The 26,479-nt window shown below is 36.3% G+C and overlaps 1 long non-coding RNA gene across 2 annotated transcripts; it reads left to right on the top strand.

Moving 5' to 3' along the window:
- Positions 1-9,886: 9,886 nt before the first annotated feature.
- On the top strand, positions 9,887-26,364 carry LOC134730941 (uncharacterized). 2 transcript variants are annotated; one of them, XR_010112873.1, is made up of 4 exons: positions 9,887-11,520; positions 20,465-20,651; positions 21,692-21,993; positions 24,839-26,364. It is a non-coding gene; the product is annotated as an uncharacterized LOC134730941 (long non-coding RNA). The 2 variants fall into 2 exon arrangements; XR_010112874.1 differs by having other exon boundaries at positions 20,504-20,651.
- The last annotated feature ends 115 nt before the right edge of the window (positions 26,365-26,479 follow it).

Below are 26,479 nucleotides of genomic sequence, written 5' to 3' on the forward strand. Positions count from 1 at the left end.
AACAAGTCAAATTAATTAGAACAACACTCTTTGAGGTTAAAATACCCAAGCCATTCCTCAGGAGAAATTAGTCCTTAGGAATTCTAGGACACTATAGGATTTAAAGAACTGGTGGGGGATTAAAAGCTCACACTATTTTGGTAACCAAGTCCAATGAATTTTGAAACTAATTATTGGGCTTTCGTTACATCAAATGTAGATAGTGGATAAGGTCATTTTATTTGTTTATGTCCTCAGTGTTAAATTTTAACTCCATCTTCTCTTTTCCTCAGTAAGTGATCCAAAATTATCTTTGCTGCTTTCCCAGAAATAATCTTAAAGTCAGTGCTCAGTACTAAGATAATTATTTCAGTAGAACTGTGCTTCACTTAAAGAAAAAAAATGAATTAGATGAATTGTATTCATTTAATATGTAAAGACTTCAGGTCCTTTTTTTCCAATAGAACAGAGTAAGATGCAACACTCCCTTGGGTCTTGTTGAAGCCCAACAAGAAGAGTTTGTTAATTTGGTACAATATTGCATGTAAAAAGACATCATGCTGGTTTTAATATAGTTAGGGTTAGCGTTAAAAACCAGCAGAAGAGTATGGTGTTTGGAATCAATTGTAAGATCTTGTTGCAAGCTAGGTAACTTTGAACCTTCACTGTAAAGTGAACATAATGACACCTCCCTAGTACTATGTAAGAGATGAATTAGATAATGCATATAATGGGCTTAGTACAGGAGCTGGTAATTTTGTCTTAATAAATTAATAGACACTCTTATTGCTAATAATAACAAACATTATTTTCATAAATAAAATCACTTTTATAATTTTCTCTTATAAGATGACCTTTACAAATAAAATTGCTTTTATAAGTTTCTCATATAAGATGACCTTTACAATTCAGAGTTTATTTTCACTGTCCAGCATGTAAACACTTGTAATGTGAAAGGGCTCTCAAGAGAGGTGAATAACTGGGTCATACCTCCTACTATAAAAACTTAAAAGCATGTTGATGTTTCTTTCTCTCTCTGACCAACTAGATGTTCCCATTTTGGAAAGCACAAATGTATACTCACATGGCATGGATTCAAAGAGAACTTTTGAAAAATTCTGTTTAGCTAAAAATTTATATCTAATTTATCTTTACCTTTTAGTCCTTTTCAAGCATTTTGTGAGAATCTAAGTCAATTTTCTCATGCATTAAGTTATTCCTTTTATTTATTGCTTATTTATTATATATAAATATATTAATATTTATATCTATAAATATATTAATATTTATATCTATAAATATATTTTTATTTATTATTTCTGTGAAAAAAGATAAGTGATCAATGAGCAGGTCACAGAGCTAAAAAAATCTCATGATAAATGAAGAATGAAGAAGATGAGAAAATAGAAAGAAAATTAAATGATATTAGTAAATGTGAGAAAGTCAAAGGTATACTTGTTATGGCCAGTGTCTGAAACTTAATTGAAAAATTGCATAAGTCTAGTTGTATTGAATATAGTGGCAAAATTATGCTATATTTCATTTATCTTTAGTACTACTTGTTCCTCCAAAAAATAATTAAGCATTGTTTTTTCCTACAAGTATTATATTTCTGAGTTATAAGACTAGGGTTTATTATAATGCTAAGTTTTTATGACATTCTTATATGAGCCAGTGGCTTTTCCATCTTTTATCTAACAGTTTATGTTATATTGTATTTCAGTAACACCCATTGTCAAAAAAACTTTTTAATTTATATTCAGAAAACTCCAAGGACCTCTATGAGATATTGACTCTGACTAAGTTATAATGTAGTTAGTTGCATTTTTGTGTACACTACTGGGGTTTGGTTTCCAAAAGCCCCAAACATAGCACAAATGAATGATCTCAGTCAGGACTCCACTTGTAGGTGCATAGTAGCCACTCACTAATTTAAAATTGATTGATTCTTGCACTCTCCATGCACTGGCCTGGCCAGGCCTAAAAGTAAATTAATATTTGGACTCTGAGTAGAAGATAAAACACATTTCTAGTTTTGGAAATCATTAAGTAGAATTACTAGTAATGGATGATTATTATTGTGTCATTCCACTCCCATAAAAATATAGAAGAAAGAAAAAGTTTTGCATAAAGGCAGTAGTCCAATCCCTCCCTCCTATGCAACTTTCCACTTCCATTTAAAAATGAGATAATAGAGTTTAGTGGGCAAAATAATGCCCACCAGCCCCCTCCCTTCAGAAGAATGTCCAAGTCCTAATCCCTAGAAGCTGTGAATACATTATGTTACATGGCAAAAAGGGATTAAGGTATTAAGGTTGCAGATGAACTTCAGGTTGCTAAGTGGCTGACCTTATAATAGAGAGATTATCCTGGATTATCTGAGTGGGCCGAATTAATCAGAAGAATCCTTATAAGTGGAAGACAGAAGCACAAGAGAGTCAGAGAGAGAGACGTGATGGCAGAAGCCAGGTCAGAGTGGTGAGGCATTGCTGGCTCTGAATATCGAGGAAGAGGACACCAGCCAAGGAATGTGAGCAGCCTCTAGAAGCTGGAGAAGGCAAGGACACACAGCATCCTGGAGAGCCTCCTGAAGGAATGCAGATTTGCTGATACCTTGATTTTAGCACAGCCAGACCTGGGTTGGACTTACACCTGCCTAACTACAATAAAATAAATATGTGTTGCTTTCAACTACTAAGATTGTGGTAATTTGGTATGGCAGCAATAGAAAGTAATATACAGTGCTTATTATTATATAACTTTCTAAAGTTACTAAGTGGAATATCTGGAAATTCGAAAATGAGAAAACTACTGTAGCCTGGATAACTTTTAAAATGCCCTCCCATTATGAAATTCCAGTTTCCTCCCATTAAAGTGTGTGCAATAGCAACTAAACTGGCCCCCAATCTATAGCTTTGACAGAAGATACTTAAGAGTCCTCTCTCTCCTTTATTTGCCTCTCAGACATTTTTTCATTTGCTCTATTTATTTTACTTCATCAAACTTCTATGCCAGAAGGAAGTACTTATTTTGGGAAAATCATGTTATTTGTATACAGTTCACATCAACCTTTCTGTTAACAATTTTAAATTTTCAGCAAACATACTTATTTCTTAGCTATCTAGTGTTGGACCCATCTGTTAGGAAGAGATAAATCCTTTGTCAAAATTAATGGAACCAGTATTTATAAGGCCAGATATTGCTGAAATTAAATAGGAATCCTTAATATCACTAATGGCCAAAATTACCCCAGGAAGAGATTTTTCTTCCAGTTAACAAGATCTTGACATGGTCATTCCCACCATTCCACAGTATTACTTGGCCATATTATTATCAAAATAAATAGTGAAGCTGACAGGCATAGGAAGACACAGGCTGTATAGAGGAGGGGTGACTCATAGGGTACCAAAACATCATTTGGGGTGAGAGCTGGGTGGCCTGAAAAGTCAGGAATGGAGTCATCACATCTTCCTAGAAAGCCTTTCACAAAGGTAATTTTTTTCCAGTTTGACCTACTACATGTTAAAAAGAGTTTCTTCTACATTGCTAATATTTTTTTTTTTTCTTACCAAGTCTACTGACTAGAGCATTCATCTGGTAGGAATTATTTTTGCCTGAATTAAATATGGGTGGGTAATTCAGACCCATTTCAGGTTCAACAAACATCTTGAACTATTTTTCAAACATTTGGGATTTGGCAAAAAAATATTTTACTCAGTAATTTTCTGCTTAATTTTTAAACCCTGGTGTGTTTTAACGGGAATTTAATCCGTATGTTTCTGATTCATTTACCATTAACTGATCAGGTTCATTTTCTGTTGCCATGTTTTTGGTGGGAGAGATGTTTTCGGGATACTTTCAGGGACTTTGACAAATTTCTTGGGGAAAAAAATGAAAGTTTCATTCATTCTGCCAAAAGAAATCAAATGTCAAAGCAAGGAAGACAAGAGAGGTTCTAGATTCATATCAGCAATGCAGCCTGACTGAAAAAGAGAAAGACCATTCTGCTCCCAACTTTACTGCTAAGGATGAAAGACGTTATGGATTTTGAATTGCAGACATGAATAAGTGCTGTCAAAATCCGGATTCACTCACTATTCCGAGTACTGGTGTCCAATGTGTCTGAGAAAAAATGGCAGCTCCTCATGTGAGAGTCAGAGAGAAGAGCCAAAAAGATGTTTCCAGCAGCTTAGGATAAAATTGTTTATTATTATACACACAGTGAAAAGAGAAACAAAATTAGGGGTTATAAGAGAAAAACAGACGAAGAAGAAAAAGACAAATAGCTAATTTCTGAGAGTGCCTTCTAATACTTCATAAATTTGGAATTAAAAAAGTTAATCTAGGAAATCCTAGCCAGAGCAACCAGGCAAGAGAAAGAAATAAAAGGCATCCAAATAGGAAAAGAAGAAGTCAAGCTATCTCCCATTACTGATGATATGATTCAACACCTAGAAAATCCTAGAAACTCTGCCAAAAGGCTACTAGAACAGATAAATGATTTTAGTAAGGTTTCGGAATACAAAATCAATGTACACAAATATGCCAATAATGTCCAAGTTGACAGTCAAATCAAGAGCACATCCTATTTACCATAGCCACAGGAAAATGAAATACTTATGAATAAAGTTAACCAAGGAGGTGAAAGATCTCTACAAGGAAAACTACAAAATACTGCTGAAAGAAATCAGAGATGGCACAAATAAAGGGAAAAACATTCCATGCTCATGGATTGGAGGAATCAATATCTTTAAAATGGCCATATTGCTCAAAACAATATACGGATCCAGTGCTATTCCTATCAAACTACCAACATCATTTTTCACAGAATAAGAAAAAAAGTATTTTAAAATTCATATAGAACCAAAAAGTAACCTGAATAGCCAAAACAATTTTATTCTAAGCTGCTGGAAAAATCCTTAGTAAAAGGAACAAAGCCAGAAACATTACTGTATCCGACTTCAAACTTTACTATAAGGCTACAGTAACCAAAACAGCATGGTACTGGTACCAAAACAGAGATATAGACCAATGGAACAGAACAGAGCCCTCAGAAATAATAGCACATATCTACAACCATCTGATCTTTGACAAACCTGACAAAAAGAAGAAATGGGGAAAGGATTCCCTATTTAATAAATGGTGCTGGGAAAACTGGCTAGCCATATGTAGAAAGCTGAAACTGGATCCCTTCCTTACACCTTATACAAAAATTAATTCAAGATGGATTGAAGACTTAAATGTTAGACCTAAAACCATAAAAACCCTAGAAGAAAACCTAGGCAATACCATTCAGGACATAGGCATGGGCAAGGACTTCATGACTAAAGCACCAAAAGCAATGGCAACAAAAGCCAAAATTGACAAATAGGATCTAACTAAACTAAAGAGCTTCTGCACAGCAAAAGAAACTACCATCAGAGTGAACAGGCAACCTACAGAATGGGAGAAAATTTTTGCAATCTACTCATCTGGCAAAGGGCTAATATCCAGAATCTACAAAGAATTTAAACAAATTTACAAGAAAAAAACAAATAACCCCATCAACAAGTGAGTGAAGGATATGAACAGACACTTTTCAAAAGAAGACATTTATGCAGCCAGCAGACACATGAAAAGATGCTCATCATCACTGGCTATCAGAGAAATGCAAATCAAAACCACAATGAGATACCATCTCACACCAGTTAGAATGGCAATCATTAAAAAGTCAGGAAACAACAGGTGCTGGAGAGGATGTGGAGAAATAGGAACACTTTTACACTGTTGGTGGGACTGTAAACTAGTTCAACCATTGTGGAAGACAGTGTAGTGATTCCTCAAGGATGTAGAACTAGAAATACCATTTGACCCAGCAATCCCATTACTGGGTATATACCCAAAGCGTTATAAATCATGCTACTATAAAGGCACATGCACACGTATGTTTATTGCGGCACTATTCCCAAAAGCAAAGACTTGGAACTGACCCAAATGTCCATCGATGATAGACTGGATTAAGAAAATGTGGCACATATACACCATGGAATACTACGCAGCCTTAAAAAATGATGAGTTCATGTCCTTTGTAGGGACATGGATGATGCTGGAAACCATCATTCTCAGCAAACTAACACAAGAACAAAAAACTAAACACTGCATGTTCTCACTCATAGGTGGGAATTGAACAGTGAGAACACTTGGACACAGGAAGGGGAAAATCACACACTGGGGCCTGTTGTGAGGTGGACGGAGTGGGGAGGGAAAGCATTAGGATATATATCTAATGTAAATGACGAGTTAATGGGTGCAGCACACCAACATGGCACATGTATACATATGTAACAAACCTGCACACTTTGCACATGTACCCTAGAACTTAAAGTATAATTAAAAAAAAAAAGAAAAAAGAAGTCAAAAACCAACAGATGCCAGCAAGGTTGTAGAGAAAAGGGAACACTCATGCACTGTTGGTGGGAATGTAAATTAGTTCAGCCCCTGTGGAAAATGGTGTGGAGATATCTCAAAGGACTCTAAACAGGGCTACTATTTGATCCAGCCACCCCATTACTGGGTATATACCCAAAGGAAAATACATCATTATACCAAAAATGCACATGCACTTGTATGTTCATCACCATGCTGTTCACAACAGCAAAGATATGGAATTAACTTAGGTGCCCATCAATAGTCGATTGGATAAACAAAATGTGATATATAAGCACCATAGAATACTACATAGCCATAAAAAAGGATAAAATTATGTCCCTTCCAGCAACGCGGATGGAGCTAGAGGCTATAATTCTAAGTGAACTAATAAAGAAACAGAAAAATCTAATACTGCATGTTCTCATTTATAAGTGGGAAGTAAACATTGAGCACGCATAGACATAAACATGGGAACAACAGACACTGTGGACCACTTCAGAGGGGAGGGAGGGGGAACATGGGCTGAAAAACCATCTTTCAGGTATTATGCATGATGCTTATCATAATAAGCATAACTGGGTGCAATATACGCATGTAACAAACCTGCATATGTACCCCCTATGTCTAAAAGAAAGGTCAAAATTTTTAAAAATCTTATGCTATGACCTCTTGTAATAAAACAAATAATTTTTTAAATGAAGCAATCAATATTATTCTAATTCAATCCTTTCCTCAATATATTGCTTTACAGAAAGTTTTAAAAAGCTACATTATCCTATTTCTTCAATTTGACTTTTGTTTCTCTCAAAATTTTTTCATTACTTATCCTGTTTCAGAAGCTAAAAGTGCTAGTTAAAAATAAAAGGTATTGCATTATTTAATTTTTTAACAGATTTTTATTTATGTGCAAAGTTTTATGTGTGTGTGTAAAACTGTTGGCATCAAAACAATTTAGTTTCAAGACTTTCTTATTTCTGTCATTGATATTGCAGCTATATTAATTGAGTTGAATATAAAAATACCATGTCTGAGTCATAAAAAGCTTCATAGAATTGTATAAGCAAATTCTGTTATTCACTAAACAAATATTTAGAACACCTTCTACGTGCAAAACATTGTGATGAAGAATTAATACACTGGGACAAAGGGCCTGTTCCTGAGCTTAAGTGTTTAGTATAATATACGTTTAGAAAATGAGGAATAAATATTAAGCTTCCAGTTTCACAGTTTGCAATTGCAATAAACTACCTGTCTTTTGTTAAAGAAACCTGCCTTGAAACCGTACCTTAATTTTATATTTAGAAAATTTTAAAATTAAGATTTTTTAAAAAATTATCCAGCTCTATAGCTCCAGGTATCTCAATCTCTTAGTAACATTCTCTTAGTTTATATCAAACTACTTTAAATCACACCTTCCAATGAGATGCCAACCATGTCAGCCAATCTGAGTCGTCCTGGCATTTCATAAAAGTGACAAGTCCACTGTGAAAATGATGGAGAGGGAAATCATGAGGAATTGTTTTAATGCCCAAAAGCAGCTTATCGTTTTCAATGTCTCTAAGTGGTTTTTTTTTTTTTGGTCCCAATTAAGAATTTTAAAATGAAATACTTGTTACATGGAGAAGGCTTAGATTCCTTAAGTCATAAGTGAATAGGAGAATGGCCTTATTTTTCTGCATCTTAGGGTTAGCTTGATTGCGTTTAACAAATATCAAGCTATCAGTAGCATACAGGACCATTCCTATAAAGCAGCTGTGTTCAGCCCTTGAAAAATGGTATCGCAGCTCTTTTGAGAAAGAACTTTTGATTTAAGTGTTAACAAAGGACAGTGGTCAGAAGGAAAGCAAACATGTGCTCTTTAACATGAGTCAACACTGCTAGGATTTTATTATATGGTAAGAGAGTAAAAGAGAGATCTTTGTAAACGGAACAAAGTAACACATCCTGGGTCCAAGAGATGGAAGAGCTTTAATGGGTCCATGATTATCTCTTTCCATAATATACATTTTATTTCGTCATAAGCCTTCTCATGTAATTCCTTGGTATGTTGCAAGTCTGCATGAGGTTTTTTTGTTTTGTTTTGTTTTGTTTTGTTTTTTAAATATAGACAGGGTCTTGCTCTGTCGCCCAGGCTAGAGTGCAGTGGCACAATCTCAGCTCACTGTAACCTCCGCCTCCTGGGTTCAAGTGATTCTTGAGCCTCAGCCACCAGAATAGCTGAGATTACAGCACGCCTGGCTAGTTTTTGTATTTTTTATAGAGACCAGATTTTGCCATGTTGGCCAAGCTGGTCTTGAACTCCTGGTCTCAAGTGATCCACCGGCCTCAACGTCCCAAAGTGCTGGCATTACAGGCAAGCCACCATGCCCGGCCCTGAGTGTTTTATTTATTTATTTATTTATTTATTTATTATACTTTAAGTTCTGGAATACATGTGCAGAACCTGCAGGTTTGTTACATAGGTATACAAGTGCCATGGTGGTTTGCTGCTCCCATCAGCCCGTCATCTACATTCGGTATTTCTCCTAGTGCTATCCCTTCCCTAGACCCCAACCTCCAACAGGCCCTGGTGTGTGACGTTCCCCCTCCCTGTGTCTGTATGTTCTCATTGTTCAACTTCCACCTATGAGTGAGAACATGTGGTGTTTGGTTTTCTGTTCCTATGTTAGTTTGCTGAGAATTATGGTTTCCAGCTTTATCCATGTCCCTGCAAAGGACCTGAACTCATCCTTTTTTATGGCTGCATAGTATTCCATGGTGTACATGTGCCACATTTTCTTTATCCAGTCTATCATCATTGGGCATTTGGGTTGGTTCTAACTCTTTGCTATTGTGAACAGTGCCGCAATAAACATGCATGTGCATGTGTCTTTATAGTAGAATGATTTATAATCCTTTGAGCATATACCCAGTAATGAAATTGCTGAGTCAAATGGTATTTCTGGTTCTAGATCCTTAAGGAATCTCCACACTGTCTTCCACAATGGTCGAACTAATTTACACTCTCCAACAGTGTTAAAGCGTTCCTATTTCTCCACATCCTCTCCAGCATCTGTTGTTTCCTGACTTTTTAATGATTGCCATTCTAACTGACCTGAGATGGTACCCTGCTTTGGCTCGCCCTCCGTGGGCTGAACCCACTGTCTAACCAGTCCCAATGAGATGAGCTGAGTACCTCAGTTGGAAATGCAGAAATCACCCGCCTTCTGCGTTGATCTTGCTGGGAGCTGCAGACCACAGCTGTTCCTATTCAGCCATCTTGCCGGCCACCCCAAGTGTTTCATTTTTAAAATACAAACATAAGTCATGCTTACCCATTTATGGATTATCACATCAATACAGTTGTGATAACCTCTCAACCAATAGTATAAATAGTGTGGACAACTTGGTACTTACTTTTCTATATTTTATTCAGTGCATGTAAGATCATAGACACACTAATACAAATACGCACACATACACAGCTTTCTAGGCAAAAATAGGATCACATTACAAGTATTAATAACACTCAGTTTCTTAAAATTCATATCACATATTGAATATCTCTCTAGACTTTGTAAATACCTATGAAATATTCCATTCCATAGTGTAGATATGTAATTTATTCAATCATTCTCTTTTAATGGTGCCAAGGTCATTTCCACTGTCTTGAGATTCTACTGTAATAGACAAGCTTATTTTATAATGTTGCATTTCAGTAGAATGGATTTCTAGAATTGGTCCAGGGGCAAGATTTTAGCTCACTGCAGGCTCAACTTCCCTGACTCAGGGGATCCTCCTACCTCAGCCTCCTGAGTAGCTGGGACTACAGGTGTGCACCAACATGACCAGCTAATTTTTTATATTTTTAGTACAGATGGAGTTTTATCCTATTGCCCAGGCTAGTCTCAAACTCCTGGAATCAAATGATCCACACACCTTGGCCTCCCAAAGTGTTGGGATTACAGGTATAATCCATCGTGCGCAGCCCTTCTTTTGTTTTTTTTTGGGTTTTTTGTTTGTTTGTTTGTTTGTTTTTAATGAGGTTGCCTATGAGGCATTTCTTCACCATCTTGTATTCTTCCTCTCATCGGCTTTCTTTACGCATTAAATTAATTCTGTGACCTAAGTAAAGATAGAATTTTTTTTATAACTAGTATTTGTGTTATTTTTTACCTTCAGAAAATGCCTTTTCATAAAAACTTGACTCATGCATGTTTTCTGTCTGATAAAGCAAGTGCTAAATCACTGTTGGTTAAATAAATTTGCAAACATTTCCTTACCTTGAGATGAAAGAGCCTACATTGATATGTCTTTGACATTCCTGTCCTTTCTACTGAAACAGTATGTTTGAGTAATTATAGGCAAGGATGGAGAGGAGGGGTAGGAAGGACCAAGGAAGCTGATAGTGAGCTAGTATTCAGAGCATAAGGACCACTCCCAGCAAAGAAACAGAGGGCCAGCTGGTCATATAGGCAACAGCCCTGCCTGTGGAGCTGCCCACTGTAGAAAAGAACTTCACTGGGAAAGCCAGCATGGTTTAGTGGGCAGTGAAGTGTCTGAAGCTTTGTAGAATTCACTTCATGTAACTGCAAAGCTAGCCAATCTTATTCCAGCCTTAGGAAAAAGAAATCTTTTTCCAGCCTCAGTGAGCAGGACTGTCTCAGGAAAAAGATGTGCCTGAGCATTTAAGATAATATTTGTCAGTTCCTTAAACAGGATGGCAAAGCAAAAAGAGGAGAAAGCAAAGACTGCTCTGGCCAAGCAGTGCACATTTTCTGTCAAACTCCAGGGAGATCCCTGAAGATATGGGGTGGAGTTAGTAGGGGAAAATTTTGGTTGCAAAGGGATCACTATATTTGCTCTCACCATTGAAGTGAAACCAGGACAAGTGGTAATCCTGTTTTCCTGTTTATGAAATATCTCACTTCCTTAGATTCTTTTTGAGTTTTATGGCTATCTATAGACGTGGAAATTGAGCTGAAGCCAAACAGATCTGGCCTTATTTCCCATGGGCCTGTGCACCACCAATTTGGATCTGAGATCAGACATAACCTTGCCATAAGCAGCAAAGGGCTTGGTGAACCCTCAAAAAGGCCGTCAAACACCCAGAGGCCTTGGGGATCAGGAAGGAGCTATCATGTGGTCTTTCATGTGAGTACAGAATGTCCCAAGAGTGCTGCTTCAGTTCTTTATTTTAATTATTTCTAATTCTCAGAGGTTCTTCACTGTGAGAGTGCTATGAAGGAGATATGTTTCCACATGTATCCTACGTGTAATTCTTTTATCCATGTTTATATCAAACTATTAATATACATTTATTGACCCCTCCAATGAGCCAAGCACCACGGTGGGTGTTGTGGAGTATTCAAAGGATAGCAAAATAATATTTGTCTTTCTAAGTTTGTGTTTTTCTTTTCTTTTTTCTTCTCCCTTTTTCTCCTTTTTCCTCTCTTCCTTTCTTTGTTAATACAGAAAATTGCAAAGAATTAAAAGCCTCTAGAATCTCTTTCTCTTTCTGATGAGTTGGAAACAAGTAGTGATTCTTAATTTTTCTATTATTTATTTTTCGTTAATTTATTAATTATTTATGTATTGAGACAGGGTGTTGCTCTGTTGCCCAGGCTGGAAGGCTGGAGTGCGGTGGCATGATCTCGGCTCACTGCAACCTCTGCCTCCCAGGTTCAAGTGATTCTCATGCCTCAGCCTCCTGAGCAGCTGGGATTATAGGCCTGTTACTTTAATTTTAACTTTTCCTTTAATGTTTAAATTTTGTATATTGTCATGTGACATTCTGGAGTGCTTGAATTTATTCCTGAATCTACTTTTATTCTTTAGCCATAAAGCAAACCCATTTTGTGTATAGGTGCTGACCAATATGCACCAATATTAACTATTCAAGGTCAATAATTTGTTTCAAGATTGTGTTTGTGCATGTGTGTGTGTGTGTGTACACATGAGAGGCAGTCTAGAAAATTTCTAAGAAATCATTAAAATAATACAAGTAAAATAGTGATAAAGAGAATTGTTTGGGGCTATTTGTAGGGAAAGCATTCTGCTTTGATAGGTGAAGAGAGAGGTGAGCTCCTTAGATGTGCTCTTTAACTCTGCCCTCCTTATCTGCAAACGTATTTACATGCACAATTCATCTCTCTTTTTCCTTTTAGTCTTTGAGAATAATGTGCATTTGGTTCAATTTCCTTTTACTATCTTTATATTTTACTTCATCAGTTATCTTTTCTTTTCTCAACCTTCCATCTCACCTCTCTGCTAGAAAAACCTAATAGCTTAGAAACATAAATAAATAAATATACTGCATCCTAAATAAAAATCCTTCCCCACACTATTTTTATACCAGTCTATGTCCCATCTTTCCTGTATTTCTATTTTTTTATGAATGTAGTATTGCGCTTTCTCTATGTTATTCTATTCACTTTTCCATAGACTGAAGTCTGGCTTTTACTGCCATCACCTCAATGAAATTGCTCTTGAAGAAAAATTGGGCAGATGTTTCTGTTGCATCTGGCAATGGCAATGACTTCCTTTATTTAACGCTTCAATCTCTGAGTTCCATTACACCACTCTGCTGCTCTGTCTTTAACCAGCTTACAGTCTCTGATCACTCTGTTTTGTCCTCTTTCACGACTTTTTCTGTCATTTTTTATTTCTTAAATGTTGATATTCCTGACATTCTGCCACTATGTCTTCCATTTTCTGTACTTCCTTGTGTTAATCCACTTTCAGGATTTTGACTGCCACCAGAAAAGATGTGTACTTTCGTAATCCTGGCGTTACTTTGCCAGTAATGCTCCATGCTATCTCTCCAGCTCTGAAATTTTCCCAGAACCAGTTCATCATCTCCACCTGATTGTCCCTATGGGAACTTGTAGCTCCATGCACCACCCTAAATCCTTTGGAGCATGTTAGGGTATTCCCCATCTGCTGCTTCTCCCTGTAATTGCCAACTTTGTCAGGAGTACACCATTTACCTAGTCATCCAAAATAGAAACTGAGGCTTGAAGCTCATCCTTGAATTCCTCTTTTCCTTTGGCTTTTTTTTTTTTTTTTTTTTTTTTTTTTTTTTTTTTTTTGAGACGGAGTCTCGCTCTGTCGCCCAGGCTGGAGTGCAGTGGCGCGATCTCGGCTCACTGCAAGCTCCGCCTCCCGGGTTCACGCCATTCTCCTGCCTCAGCCTCCCGAGTAGCTGGGACTACAGGCGCCCGCTACCACGCCCGGCTAATTTTTTGTATGTTTAGTAGAGACGGGGTTTCACCGTGTTAGCCAGGATGGTCTCGATCTCCTGACCTCGTGATCCGCCCGCCTCGGCCTCCCAAAGTGCTGGGATTACAGGCGTGAGCCACCGCGCCCGGCCTGGCTTTTATATCCAGATAATCACCATGTAATGTGTACTTTCCCTCAAGGAACCCAATTAAGTAATATTGAATCAGTTTCTTCATCCCCATAACTACTCATGCTACTTTAATGCAGGCCCTAGACTATTCCAGTAGTCTCCCAGCCTCTACAACTCTGTGCCCAAACTCATCCTCTCACGGTGGACAGAAAAATGCATCCAAATTTGATTCTGATTTTGTTACTTTCCTAACAAAATTTGCCAGTGGTTCCACATTATTTGGTCTATTTCTTTGTCATTATTTCACATGACCACCTACCTCATGCTTTGCTTTCCCACAATACTGAAGGCCTTGTAATTCCCCTCATATGCTATATTGTTTATCCTGCCTCTGCCTTTGCTCAGGCTCTCCCCTTTGCTTGGAATGTCCCTATCCTCTTCACCTAGATAACTCCTCCTAATAAGATTCTTTTTGAGGGTAACCTCTTCCAAGAAGCCTTCCTTGCTCCTTACCCATACCTCTAATTGGACTGGGTAACCGTCTGTCTCTCTACTTCCATAGTAGACATACATCTTCACCAGATTTGCCATTTTATAGTGTGATTATCTGCTGATGTCTGTTATTAAGTAAGAGGACTATATTTTTATATTTATTTTTATTCCCAATGCTTTAATTCAGTGTCTGTCATATAATAGACACTAGATAACTAATTTTGTTAGGTGAGGGCTTCATTCCAGTCTTAAATTGTGAACAAAATTTAGATCATTGCAACCAAAGGAGGAATCTAATAGAGATAAGACTTTGAACTCAGAATCAGACACAAAAAGATCCAAAGCAGATTTCTGAAGTTAGTGTGGAGCACATACTAACTGGAGTGAGGTAGGGGTGTGTGTGTGTGTGTGTGTGTGTGTGTGTGTGTGTGTGTCTATGGGGACATCTGTAAGCAGATTAGACAGATCGATTGGGGAAAATATGGTAGGCCATTAGTACTGGCATATATACGCATTTTGGACATTGCAGACAACACTCAGGCATTGTGATTGAATAAGGGATCAACATTAAAAGAATCATGTGTGGCTGGGTGTGGTGGCTCATGCCTGTAATCCCAGGACCTTGGGTGGCGAAGGCGGGCAGATCACTTGAGGTCAGGAGTTCGAGACCAGCCTGAGCAACATGGTGAAACCCCTGTCTCTACTAAAAATACAAAAATTAGCAGGGTGTGGTGTCAGGCACCTGTAATCCTAGCTACTCAGGAGGCTGAGGCAAGAGAATTACTTGAACCCTGGAGGCAGAGGTTGGAGTGGGCAGAGATGGTGCCACTGTACTCCAACCTAGGCAACAGAACAAGATTCTGTCTCAAAAAAGAATAGTGTTTAGAAAAAACACTTTTAGCAGTACTGGGTTAAAGTCGATTAATAGATTAGGGCTGGGAGCAGGGTAAACAATTATGAAAATATAACAGTTCAGGAATGAAATGGTAATGACCTGAGCTAGAATAATGGCAGTGAAAATGCTGAGGAAGAAGTTTATATGAACACATTCTGCCCCTCCTGCCCCCTCCCCCCAGAAAAAAATTGCTATGGTGGCTAAACGTCAAGTCTAGGGAGAGGACTGTGAGTTTAGGAATAATGTCTGTTTTGTTCAAAGCTCCTTCCTTACTGCTTAGCACTGAGCTTGGCACTCAGGTATTGGTGAATAAATGGGTTTTAAGTGAAATAATTAATGGATAAGTATTGATATAACTCTTTCACATATGTACAGTGCATATCTTCTTTGAGAGAATACAGTGAAATTTTTTGAGGCTTTGTTTTGTTTTTTTCGCTTCCACCAGCACCATTGCAACAGTCTGAGTAATGGATTTAGAATAATGATGTAAAGACATAACTTCGCTGTAGTTGAAGTCACTTTTATTCGCTTTGAATTGCTTCCCCAGAGTCCCAGGCCTTAGCGTAATTAATGCTACTGTTTTGAAATCAGCTTTGGAACTTTGATCTCAAGCTCTAAATATGTCCTTGTTGTAAACAAGCAATACATCTAATAATAACCATATCACCTGCTTATCTAAAGGGTTTCATGTGTGTTTAATTAATAATTGAGAACAAATGTCACCATGGTTGCCTCAGTCTAGACAGGGGACAATTATATCATCTACTTATTTTTTCTGCTTGAGAGATATATAAAGCTTTCAGAGAAGCTTATTAAAGATTCAGGTAATTAAACTTGTATTTTTTTTGCACACTAACAACAATTTATATTTGAAAACAATTAGCACGAGTTGCTTGTGTGTTCAAAGAATCAATTTCACAAAAACTTTTATAATGTACAAAGATATATGTTCAGAGATATTAACTACAACCCTGTTAACAATAATAAAAGTCTGGAAATTACTTAAATATCCATCATAAATTATGGTGGACATTCTAGGCAGAATTCTAAACAATGATTTTTTTAAAGAAAATAAGTAAATCTATATGTACTGTTACAGAAACATGTGCAAGATACATTGTTAAGTGGAAAAATTGCAAAATTACAGAGAAGAATATTTAGTAGAAAGCAATTCATGTGAACAACAATACACATAATGTATTTGTGTGCACACATGCACATGCTTATTACAACACTAGTTACACTAAGATTACCTGGGGGGACACACATACACATACACACACACATACATACACATACATTATAACACCAGTTACATTGAAATCAGCTGGGAGGATTCCTAAAAAAAAGTTAATGGTTATTAATTCTGGGGTTATTTTAAGCATTTTAAAACATTTTTACAATAATTATGTATTAATTGACAGAAGATAGTAGACAAGTAACTTCTGCATTTTCCAGGTTCTGTTGTGGCATCTCCTTGCATTTTAATTTATAGAAATTAACAATAAAGACAACTTGAAAAAATACCTTTTTCTTTAGGTATTTCTAAGGTTAATAAGTAGTCATTCAAATGCAGGCATTATAGGGATAAAACTAGCTTCACATCACTTAGTGTCAATTTAAATACCAATTAATTAGATATAAAAAAGTAAACTCACATACTCCCACTATCTGTACTCAGGGATGATATTAAAAATATTCAACAACCCATAGGATTCTAACCAATCAGAAGAGGCACAGCTATTAGTCATGGAAGCGCAACCCTTTAGTTGGTGGATCAAGAAAGAATCTGAGGTGTTTGGAAGGTGCTAAGGTAGTCTAGGCTGCAGAGATTGAGTGACATATTGGAAGTGTGGAAGGGCAATTATTTACCAACTAGTGTATACTGTTTGTTGTATTTTAACTATTACCACAGCTCTGTGAGCCTGCCTATTCTTGAACCTTATTGGCCTCAGGGACTTTCCTTAAACAAACCGAATACTGTAATTATATACTTTGTTATCTTTACACACACTGTTTCTTTTCCTTCCTATTCTGTAACCATCTTCCATTCTCTACTTTCAAGTCTATGCCAGTGATCTCCCTTCAATGTCTATTTTTCAAACTCTAGTTCAAATGTCACTCCCTCTGTGAAGTCTTTCATGGTCTTGATCTTTATCTTAGTCCATTCAGAAGACTATAACAGAATACCACAGATGGGCATCCTATAAACAACAGAAATTTATTTCTCACAGTACTGTAAGGCTGGGAAGTCCAAGATCAAGGGGCCAACAGATTTGGTGTCTGATGAGGGCCTGTTTCCTGGTTAACAGATGGATGGCCGATACTTCTCACTGTGTTCTCACAAGATGACAGGAGTGAGAGAGCTCGCTGAGACTTCCTTTATGAAGACAGTCATCCCACTGATCAGCTCTCGAAGACCTCACGTCCAAATACCATCACCTTAAGGGAATAGATTTCAGTGTATGGATACTAGGGGGAAGTAAACATTCAGTCAATAGCACTCTTCCTCCTTCCCCAGCAACGATTACAAAGGAAACCACTCCCTCTGGTTGTGAGTTCCTAAAGAACTCTGTTTATTCCAATGTTGTGTTTCTTCTACTCCGTTGCATAATGCTAAAATTGGGCTCTGTGAAATCATGAGTGTGTCTCACTAATGCTATATTCTTAGCAACTACCCTAGTGCCAAGGACATAATGGGTGCATTTATTACATGAACAAATTAGTAGTAATAAAAGTAGCAGACATGGTAGTAATTGCAATCTTCTTTATGGTAGGTTCTAGTGCATTACATGTAGCAACTTGTTAATCTTCACAATAAACCAACTGTGCCACAATTTTCACCATTTATCAATTAACAAACTGAGACACCAAGGGAGTGAAAGACTTGTCCACAGTTTTCAGTCATAATGGCCGAGGCAAGATTGGATCAAGGCAGTGTGTCAGAGTTTATGAGTGTTGGAGCCTGTAACTAAACAGACATATCCAATTACTCAGATATCTTCATGGCACTGGACAGGCAAGTAGTTCTCAGGTCCTAGAAATCTTGTCACATGATGGAAATCTGTGGTCACAAAGTAATGTGTCAGTTCTTGATAAACAGTTCTATGATGGATATTAAATGCTACTCAGAAGGGAGATAATGAGTGTGTTCATAGAGTACGCAAACCAGGGTGAGATGAAATTCTACACTCTGTTAATTTGCTAGCAAGAGGATTTCAGAATATGTGTGTGTCATATTTATGTACACAAACACACACACACATCCTGTTTGAATATGTATGGACATATATGTGTATGTTAAAATAATATTAAATGCAATTATCCCTCCAATAGCCCAATCATGAGGGTTTAACATATATGAATGCATCTACTCATCATAACAGCTTTCAGAAGTAGATGCTATTACTATCTCCCTTTTACCCAATTAGGAAATTTGAAGCCCAAAGAAGTGACTTGTCCAAAGCCATAGAGACAGGGAGCGATAGATCCAAGATCTCCACCTAGCAATCTAATTTTATAGCCTATTAAACTACCATGCTATTCCCTATTTTTAAAAAAATTATAAGCAATTATCAAGCAATTATTGTGTCAGGCACAGTTCTAATGTGTAGTAGCAGTTAAAATGCATTATGTGATACCAGGAATTTTTAAAAAGCACTCAGCAAATGTTGAAATCCTTTGGGATAGGTACTACTTTTACCCACATTTTCAGAGAGAAAGCTGCAGCCCAGTGAAGTTAAGTAAATTAATCACCCCTACAATAAATTACATAAGTAGGAAATGATAGAACTATGATTTATATTCCAGAATCTGGCCACTCTTAAGCATTTAAGCATTACACTCCAATGTCCAATGTCTCAATAGTAGGGGAAATTTTCAGGGGTCAATATGGAATCCTAACATTTTAAGTTTGAAAAATAAGTCAAGCACAAGGTAGGAGGCAGCTGATATCTGGCTGGCTGGCTGGATGCTGATGGGTGTCCCAGGGTAGCATTACCTTTTTAAACATCCTGAGATACAGGATCTGAACATCAGTAAAAAATTTTTTTTCTTATATATTTATTGTGATATATTTTATGCATTCAGAGAATGTTTTAAAAATAATGTAATGATAATCAATGCACCCACCCTCCAACTCTGTTAAATTTTAACATGTTTACATCTGTATGATATATTGTTTAGAGAGACACAGATGTAGATATAGATGTAGAAAATGTAGATATTTACACCTCCTTTCAGTGAAGCCCCCGGGGAGCTCTTCCTTTCTCACTCTTCATACTTCCTCTTGTCTTAAGATAGTAATCCCTCTACTCGTTTCATGTTTATTATTTCCAGGCATTTCCTTATATGTTCTTTTTCATGGCCACTACTTATGTGTATGCTTATAAATAAAATGTGTATTGCTTTTCAGGTTTTCAAATATTATTTTGTATTGTGCCATATTCCATTACCTAAACCATGCCTGACATAGGATATGTACATGATAAATATTTTAGAGTGAAGAATGAATGGATTTTTTTAAGGATTTAGGTAAAAGTAACCCTAATCTCTTCCTATTAACTGGTATAATGTTCTGTTTTTAACATATGCCACAAAAAATTTATCTAATAAAAATTTATATTAAATATCAGTAATAAAAGTTGTACAAATTATTTCTAATTCTTACATTGTGTGTTTCTTCTGCTTTACTTAATGCATTGAAAGCTTATTTATTCACTGTTGAATAAAATTAAAAATGATAGGCACCTTTATCTTGCTTCCCACTTTAGAAGAAAACCATTCTAATATTTTATCTGTAAAATTGTCATTTGCTACTTAATTTTGGTACATAGCCCTTATCAGTTTAAAAACTTTCCCATCAGTTCCAGTGTGATTACAGTTTTCACCACAAAGTGATGCCAAATATTACCAAATGCAAATATTTCTGTATCCATTGAGATTTCATATACTTTTTTCTTTTTATCTATGTAGTAAATTACATTAATAAATTTTCTAGTATTATACCATCCTTGCATTCTTGAAGCAAACCTTACATAGTTGTTATGTACTAATTTTTTAATGTTAAAATATTAGATTATATTTTATTCAAATAAATTACATTTTATTTATGACTTTTGAGACTATACTAAGTCAGGAAAGTGTAATTTTTCTTTCTTTTGCCCTTCTAATCCAATTTTAGAATCAAGTTTGTAACTGGCATGCACAAGGTCTAACAATAAAGTCCAAAAATATAGTGGCACAAACAACATACAGGCAATGAGTAGGCATCTGGGCTTCATAAGAGTATCCAATAAAACAAGGCTCTTTCTTCTATTTTGTTGCTTAACCATTTTCTAAATTTTGTCATTATCTAAAAGAAAAAACTGGTTCACCCACACCAAGCCTACACATTTCAGCCCATGAGGATGGAGAAAAAGAAGAAATTGATGACAGATTCTATCATCACAAAAGGATGTGATTTGGAAGTTGCATGCATCCATTCAGAGCTTCTTGGCCAAAACAGTCATATTAACAAAACTAGCTGCCAACATACTACAAAATGAGGTCTGTAGTTGAGTTTCCATGATCAGCTAAAATTCAAGAGAGAGAACAGGTATTGGGGATAATTAGCAGGCTCTTTTACAGAAACAGAATAGGGTTGAATCCAGCTGTTCTTCAAATATGTGTGAGAATACTTCTAAATTTTTTTAAAGGGTAAATATTTATCTATCTAATTACTTTAAAAAATAAATTTGTTAGATAATATTTTTATTAATTTTTGGATGTATTGTCTTAGAAAACTATCCATTTTCTCTAAATTTTCAAATTTATTGGCATAAAATTGTATATAAGAGTAAGATTTTTTTAAGTGTTGACACAATTGGAGTTATTCTTCTCTTTATTTATAATATTGTTAATTTGTTTTATCTTCTTTTTTATGATTAGACTCGCCAGCATTTTATCAATTTTATTACTTTTTAAGACAATTATATTATGATTGTCTTTTTCCTGTTTTACATTTTTATTTTATTGCTTTTCTTTTTAGGTTATTAATTTCTGTTCTTTATTATGTCATTACTTCTATCTTTTAATTTAGTCTATTGTTTTTCTAAGTTCTTGCACTGATATATAATTTGAATATTCAGTTAATTGTTTTTCAAGTTTGCTTCAAGTACTTGCACAAAAAGCTAACAATTTCCTTTTAAGTGCCAGTTTGATTTTATTTCACAAATGTTAATATAAAACATTTTATTTGTCATTAGTTCTACATGTTTTCTAAGTTCCATCATAATTTCTTATTTGGCCTGTGAGTTCTTTAGAAGAGTTTTCAACTCTCTGAATGTGTATCTCCTATTTATTTAAAATTTAATTTTATTGTGATCAGAGAACATGGTATTTTGATGATTTCTTTATGTGTCAACTTAACTGGGCCATGGTCAGATATTTGGTCAAGCTTTATTCTGGGTGTTTCTGTGAGGGTGTTTTGGATGAGATTAACAATTAAATTAATACTCTGGATAAAACAGATTAAGTTTTATAATGTGAGTGCACCTCATCCAATTAGTAGAAGGCCTAAATAAAACAAATGTCTGACCTTTCCACAGCTAAGAGAGAACTGTCCTGCCTGATGGGCTTCAAACCACCAGAACATCAGTTCTTCCTGGTTCTGCAGTAGTCTCCAACCTTCAGACTCAAACTTCAGCACCTGTTCTTCAGATTTTGGACTTGCAGCCTCTATAATCACATGAGCCAATTCCTTATATAAATTTATTTATACATGCTGACAGTTGGTTCTGTTTCTCTGGATAACCCTGACTGTTAGAGCTGTCACCTCAAATTTGTTTTCTTATATTTGGTGTCTGTTTTGGAGTACTTACAAGTGCTTAAAATGTTCTTTTTCAATTAGGTGAGTCTCAGTCTCTAAGATAATTTTTTTATTGTTCTATTTTATAGATTACATGTTAATGTCAATTAAGCTATAAACATTTTATTGCTGATACATTATCAAAATGCTTTTCAAACAGCCATTTCCAACAGTCTATTCTTTGGCAAAAAAACAATGCCATTCTCTTGCCATGGCCAAATGTGAGTGCTACTAACAGGTAAGCTCTTAATTTGTACGTGAGGCTAAAATCTTAAAATGCCTTCCTGAAACTTATACATGATTGATTTTGTTTATTTGTGTAATTTCTTTGTTCTGTGGTTTCAGCTTCAATTGCTGAGAAAATGTCAAGATTATTTCCTGAGAATTTCCTTTGTGGCTAAGACAAAGGAGAAGTTTTAATTTTACTAGAAACTGTGAAACGAGGCTTTTAAAAAGTTTCATTAAAAAAAAATTAGGGAAGAATAGGCATATTCAGAAAACCTACTTTCATTTAGGCTGGATTGGTAAAAAAAAAAAAAAAAAAAAAAAAGAATCCTCCCTTATGGCAACTAAGGTATGAAATAATGCAATGTAATTTTGTGAATTAAATGCATGGGATCTGGAGTTCCCTTGGCTGGTTCAAATCTCAGCTCCACCTATTACTGGCTGTATGACCTTGAGCTTGCTACTTAACCTCTCAGGGTTTTACATATGAAAATGGAGTGTAATAAAAGTGCCTCCCTCATAGTAAAACTGAAATAACGTATGGAAAGTCTTTACAAGTCCGTATCATAGGACTTGTCAAAATACTTTCATTAGGTATTATTATTATTTGCCTGATAATTAAAGTATCCTATTTTAAAATGCATTGATAGGACTTAATTTGGTTCATTAGAATAGAACAGATTTTGATGCTGTTTGAATACATTCTAAAAATAAAACAAAATCAGTGGGAGACATGTTCGACCATTCTGCGAATGAGTCTCCATATTCTACAAGAAGAGGAAAAATCATATCACGCAAATTGCAGTATACGTTATGGAGGAACAAAATGCACTTGTTTTCCTATTCATTTTATAACGTCCCTGTTAGTCTCATTTAGAAGGAAAAGCTGAAGTTTAGAATTGTGAAAAACTCATGGTTGCTTCACAACTTGAACTCAGTTGAAGAGCGTGGTATGTGAGACAGGCATAATCATCTCACAAACTTATATTCAACAAATATTTATTGAATAACTACTATGTGCCTGGTACAGTAAAATTTGATTCCATTATATGTCAGTCAGTCAAGTTCTCTTTTGTAGCCTCAAACTGTACAATGAACTAAAACCAGAAAATTCACAAATAGAAGCTTTTCATAACAAAATTGACCAGGAAACAGAATGGCATCTCTTTTGAACAACTGACTGACCCATAACAGCCTATAAAATCCTTAAGTCAGCAGGGTGCAGTAGCATGTGCCTATAGTCCCAGCTACTTGGGAGACTGAGGCAGTAGGATAACTTGAGCCCAGAAACTTGAGGCTGTAGTGTGCTATTATCACACCTGTGAATACTCACGGCACTCCAGCCTGGGAAGCATAGTGAGATCCCGTCTCTTAAAACAAAACAAAACAAAACAAAACAAAACAAAACAAAAAACTGTAAGTCTTCTTACCCAGAAATTAAACAAAACAAGTTCCTTTTTTTTAAAACAGAAAATAAGTCTGTTTAGTGCTATTAAACAATCAAACAACCTCCCCTTTTTTCTGTGTTTGTGATGACATTTTCACCATTACCTTCTGTTTCATAATGCATGTGAAGGAACTTTGTGCTCTCCAGATATTGTTTGTCTATATGTGCAGTCCCACCCAGTGAGTGCCAAATCTTACTGGACATCACCACTTAGAAGTCCCTCTGTTACCTTAACTTCTAAAATCCCAAAACTAAACTTGTTTCCTCCGAAATCTGCTCTGTTTCTGTGTTCCTTATTTCAGTTAATTGTACCTGTACATTCAACTGCCTAAGCAACAGATTTCATCACTGATTAGGACCTCTGGAAACCCTAAATATGGAGAAAATAATGATGCAGCCCCTACTCCCACTAAGCACACATACTTTACAAACTATTCATAGAGTCAGTATAAAGTCTAACAAAAATCTGATTTTTCCCATGATGACAACTTTAACATCTTCGAACTCTAAAATGTTGAATTATTCAAAAACTATTTCGGTAGCTCCATTTGCAGGCAGCCTCAGTGTCTACTGAGAAACCCAACATTGCTGGACTTCATATCCAATGCAGCTGCCTCCTTGACAGCTGCCTGAGCCTCCTTATTGGTGTCTCTACCTACACCTTTCTCACCTCAAGTCTGCCCTTCACAGTGTTGTCAGAGTCATCTCCGCAAAAGCAGACCTGATTATGTTATTTCTCTTCATAAAACTCTTAACTTCTTAGCAGGACACTCAAGGCCCTTCCAAAATTAGCAACAACATACCATTCTTGGATCATTTCCAGATGCTTCCCTCTTGCCCTGTCTCTTCCCCCCAGATCTCTAACCACAGCACTCACCACAGATGCCACATAATTTCCTATCTCCTGAATTCTTGTTACTTTCTTTACCTATTCCCGTTTCCCTTTCATTGGTATTGTTTTCTCATTTCAATAATTTGCTAAAATTACTTTTAGTTATTCAATACCTTAACTGAATGTCTCTGTTTAAATCACTTCTAACCACTCACATTCACAGTGGAAGTAACTGCCTTTTTCGACTTTCTATGTAAGTTGGTTTTTAAACACATAAAGCCCTGAATACCTTGTTTTGTGATTAGAGCCCATTTTTCTGCTACCTCTGAGTCCTTTTAAGGACAAGAACCATGTCTAACTGTCCACCCCTTCCTCCTTTCCAGGTCCTGTAGAACATAGCTGCGCCTGGAATTGAATGATCGTGTTTTCCGTGCAGAGCTATCTGCCTTTGGACAGGAGGAGAACTCTCAGCACCATTCCCTTTCCACGGGAGCTTCTTTTTTCTCATTCTTTTTCTTGCCTCCCTCAACTCCCATCCTCTGTTCTGGGAGAAGGTGAAGCTGGCCTGACAGGCCTGAGGGAAGCCGGACGGAGGCACACTTGCCAGCTTTTAGTTGAGGGAGGCACCGCAGCAAGGCTCTCCAGTCCCTCCTTCCCTGGGAGCACCAGCTCTGATTCTAGTGGGCAGCTGCAGCTAAGACGAAGACAAATGAATCCAGAGACTTCTCTCGAGCTATGAGCCTGAGCCAAAGGCACAGCCCAGCTGTCCAGAGAGCTTTGTGACAGAACATGGGGGGCCAGCTGACAGGAACCGAGGCACTTTTAAATTTAGCACTTGTCCTCGCCCTTTCGGTTCACGATTTCTTGGAAGTTTCATTTGGAAAAAGAGGTGAAGGACAGAAGTAGAAGTTGGGAATTCTAGATCCCTTGATTCTAGAATATTCTAAGATCTTCCAAACTAACACTGATTCCTAAAAACAGAATAGGGCAATCTTGTTTTCGGTATTGAGAATAGCAAATATAGAAATCCCTTAATTCTTTGACTTAGTTTAGCAGGTGCAATTAGTTCTATCCCTAAGCCTTCTTACCAGAAAATTTTCTAGTGTAAAATGATTGGATGGGATACCAATTGGGATGGGTGTGGTAATAGTAAAACCACATTCTTTAATAACTTTTTCTTATTTGTTTTCCTGGAATTTTGGTTGGCATTTTTTAATGAATTACATGCTTATTTTTAAAAATTATTATTATGGAGAGTTTTTGTTAGGCAGAATTTCAAATCTATCATCTGCTGTTGACTCTTACTTTCACTACAAATTTAGGAAGGTAGAGAGACCCAGTTCTTACTTAAGTTATATCTAACATAAAAATACAATTCTGTCCCAATCTGTTCATTTAAAGGGTAAATTTATAGCATCTGTTCAACTTTATATGCTATCTCAAAATTGTCAACATTTTAAGCAAGGTGCTACCTAATTTTAATGGGTGCACAAGAGGGAAAAGTGGGTCATTGACTTCAAAGGCGAAACTATAAGCTATTAATGGGCTATGTTGTGCTGAATTACAATCTCTTTTCTTGTTTCAAGTTAAAATTTTTAAGTGGGCCACATGTTTGGCATTGTAATTGATACCACAATGCTGCTGTTCCTTGACTCATTCATTCTCAAATGTATATATATATATATATATACATATATTCTTAGTTCACAAATTTCTATTTCTTTTACACAAGTTGCTATTTCTTGTAGTGTTCATGAACTGGGTATGCTGTCCTTTGTAATGAAAGACTACAGACTGCCATGAATAGTACCTTGGCTTCTTTTTTTACAGTGTGGAATGACAGCATTTATTATTGTTGCATTATTGTATTTTTGAATAAAAATCCCTATTCCCACTGTACCAAATCAAATGAGCTTGTGTTGAATTTTATTCATCAGAATTGTGGTTAATGCAGTCCTCAGCTATGGCACTAGTTAGGGCCTGCCCAGGACTGCTGAAGAGCTGGCTTTGTGATTTACCTGGCT

This window comes from Pan paniscus, chromosome 7 (assembly GCF_029289425.2).
Source record: "Pan paniscus chromosome 7, NHGRI_mPanPan1-v2.0_pri, whole genome shotgun sequence".
Taxonomy (NCBI): Eukaryota; Metazoa; Chordata; class Mammalia; order Primates; family Hominidae; genus Pan; species Pan paniscus.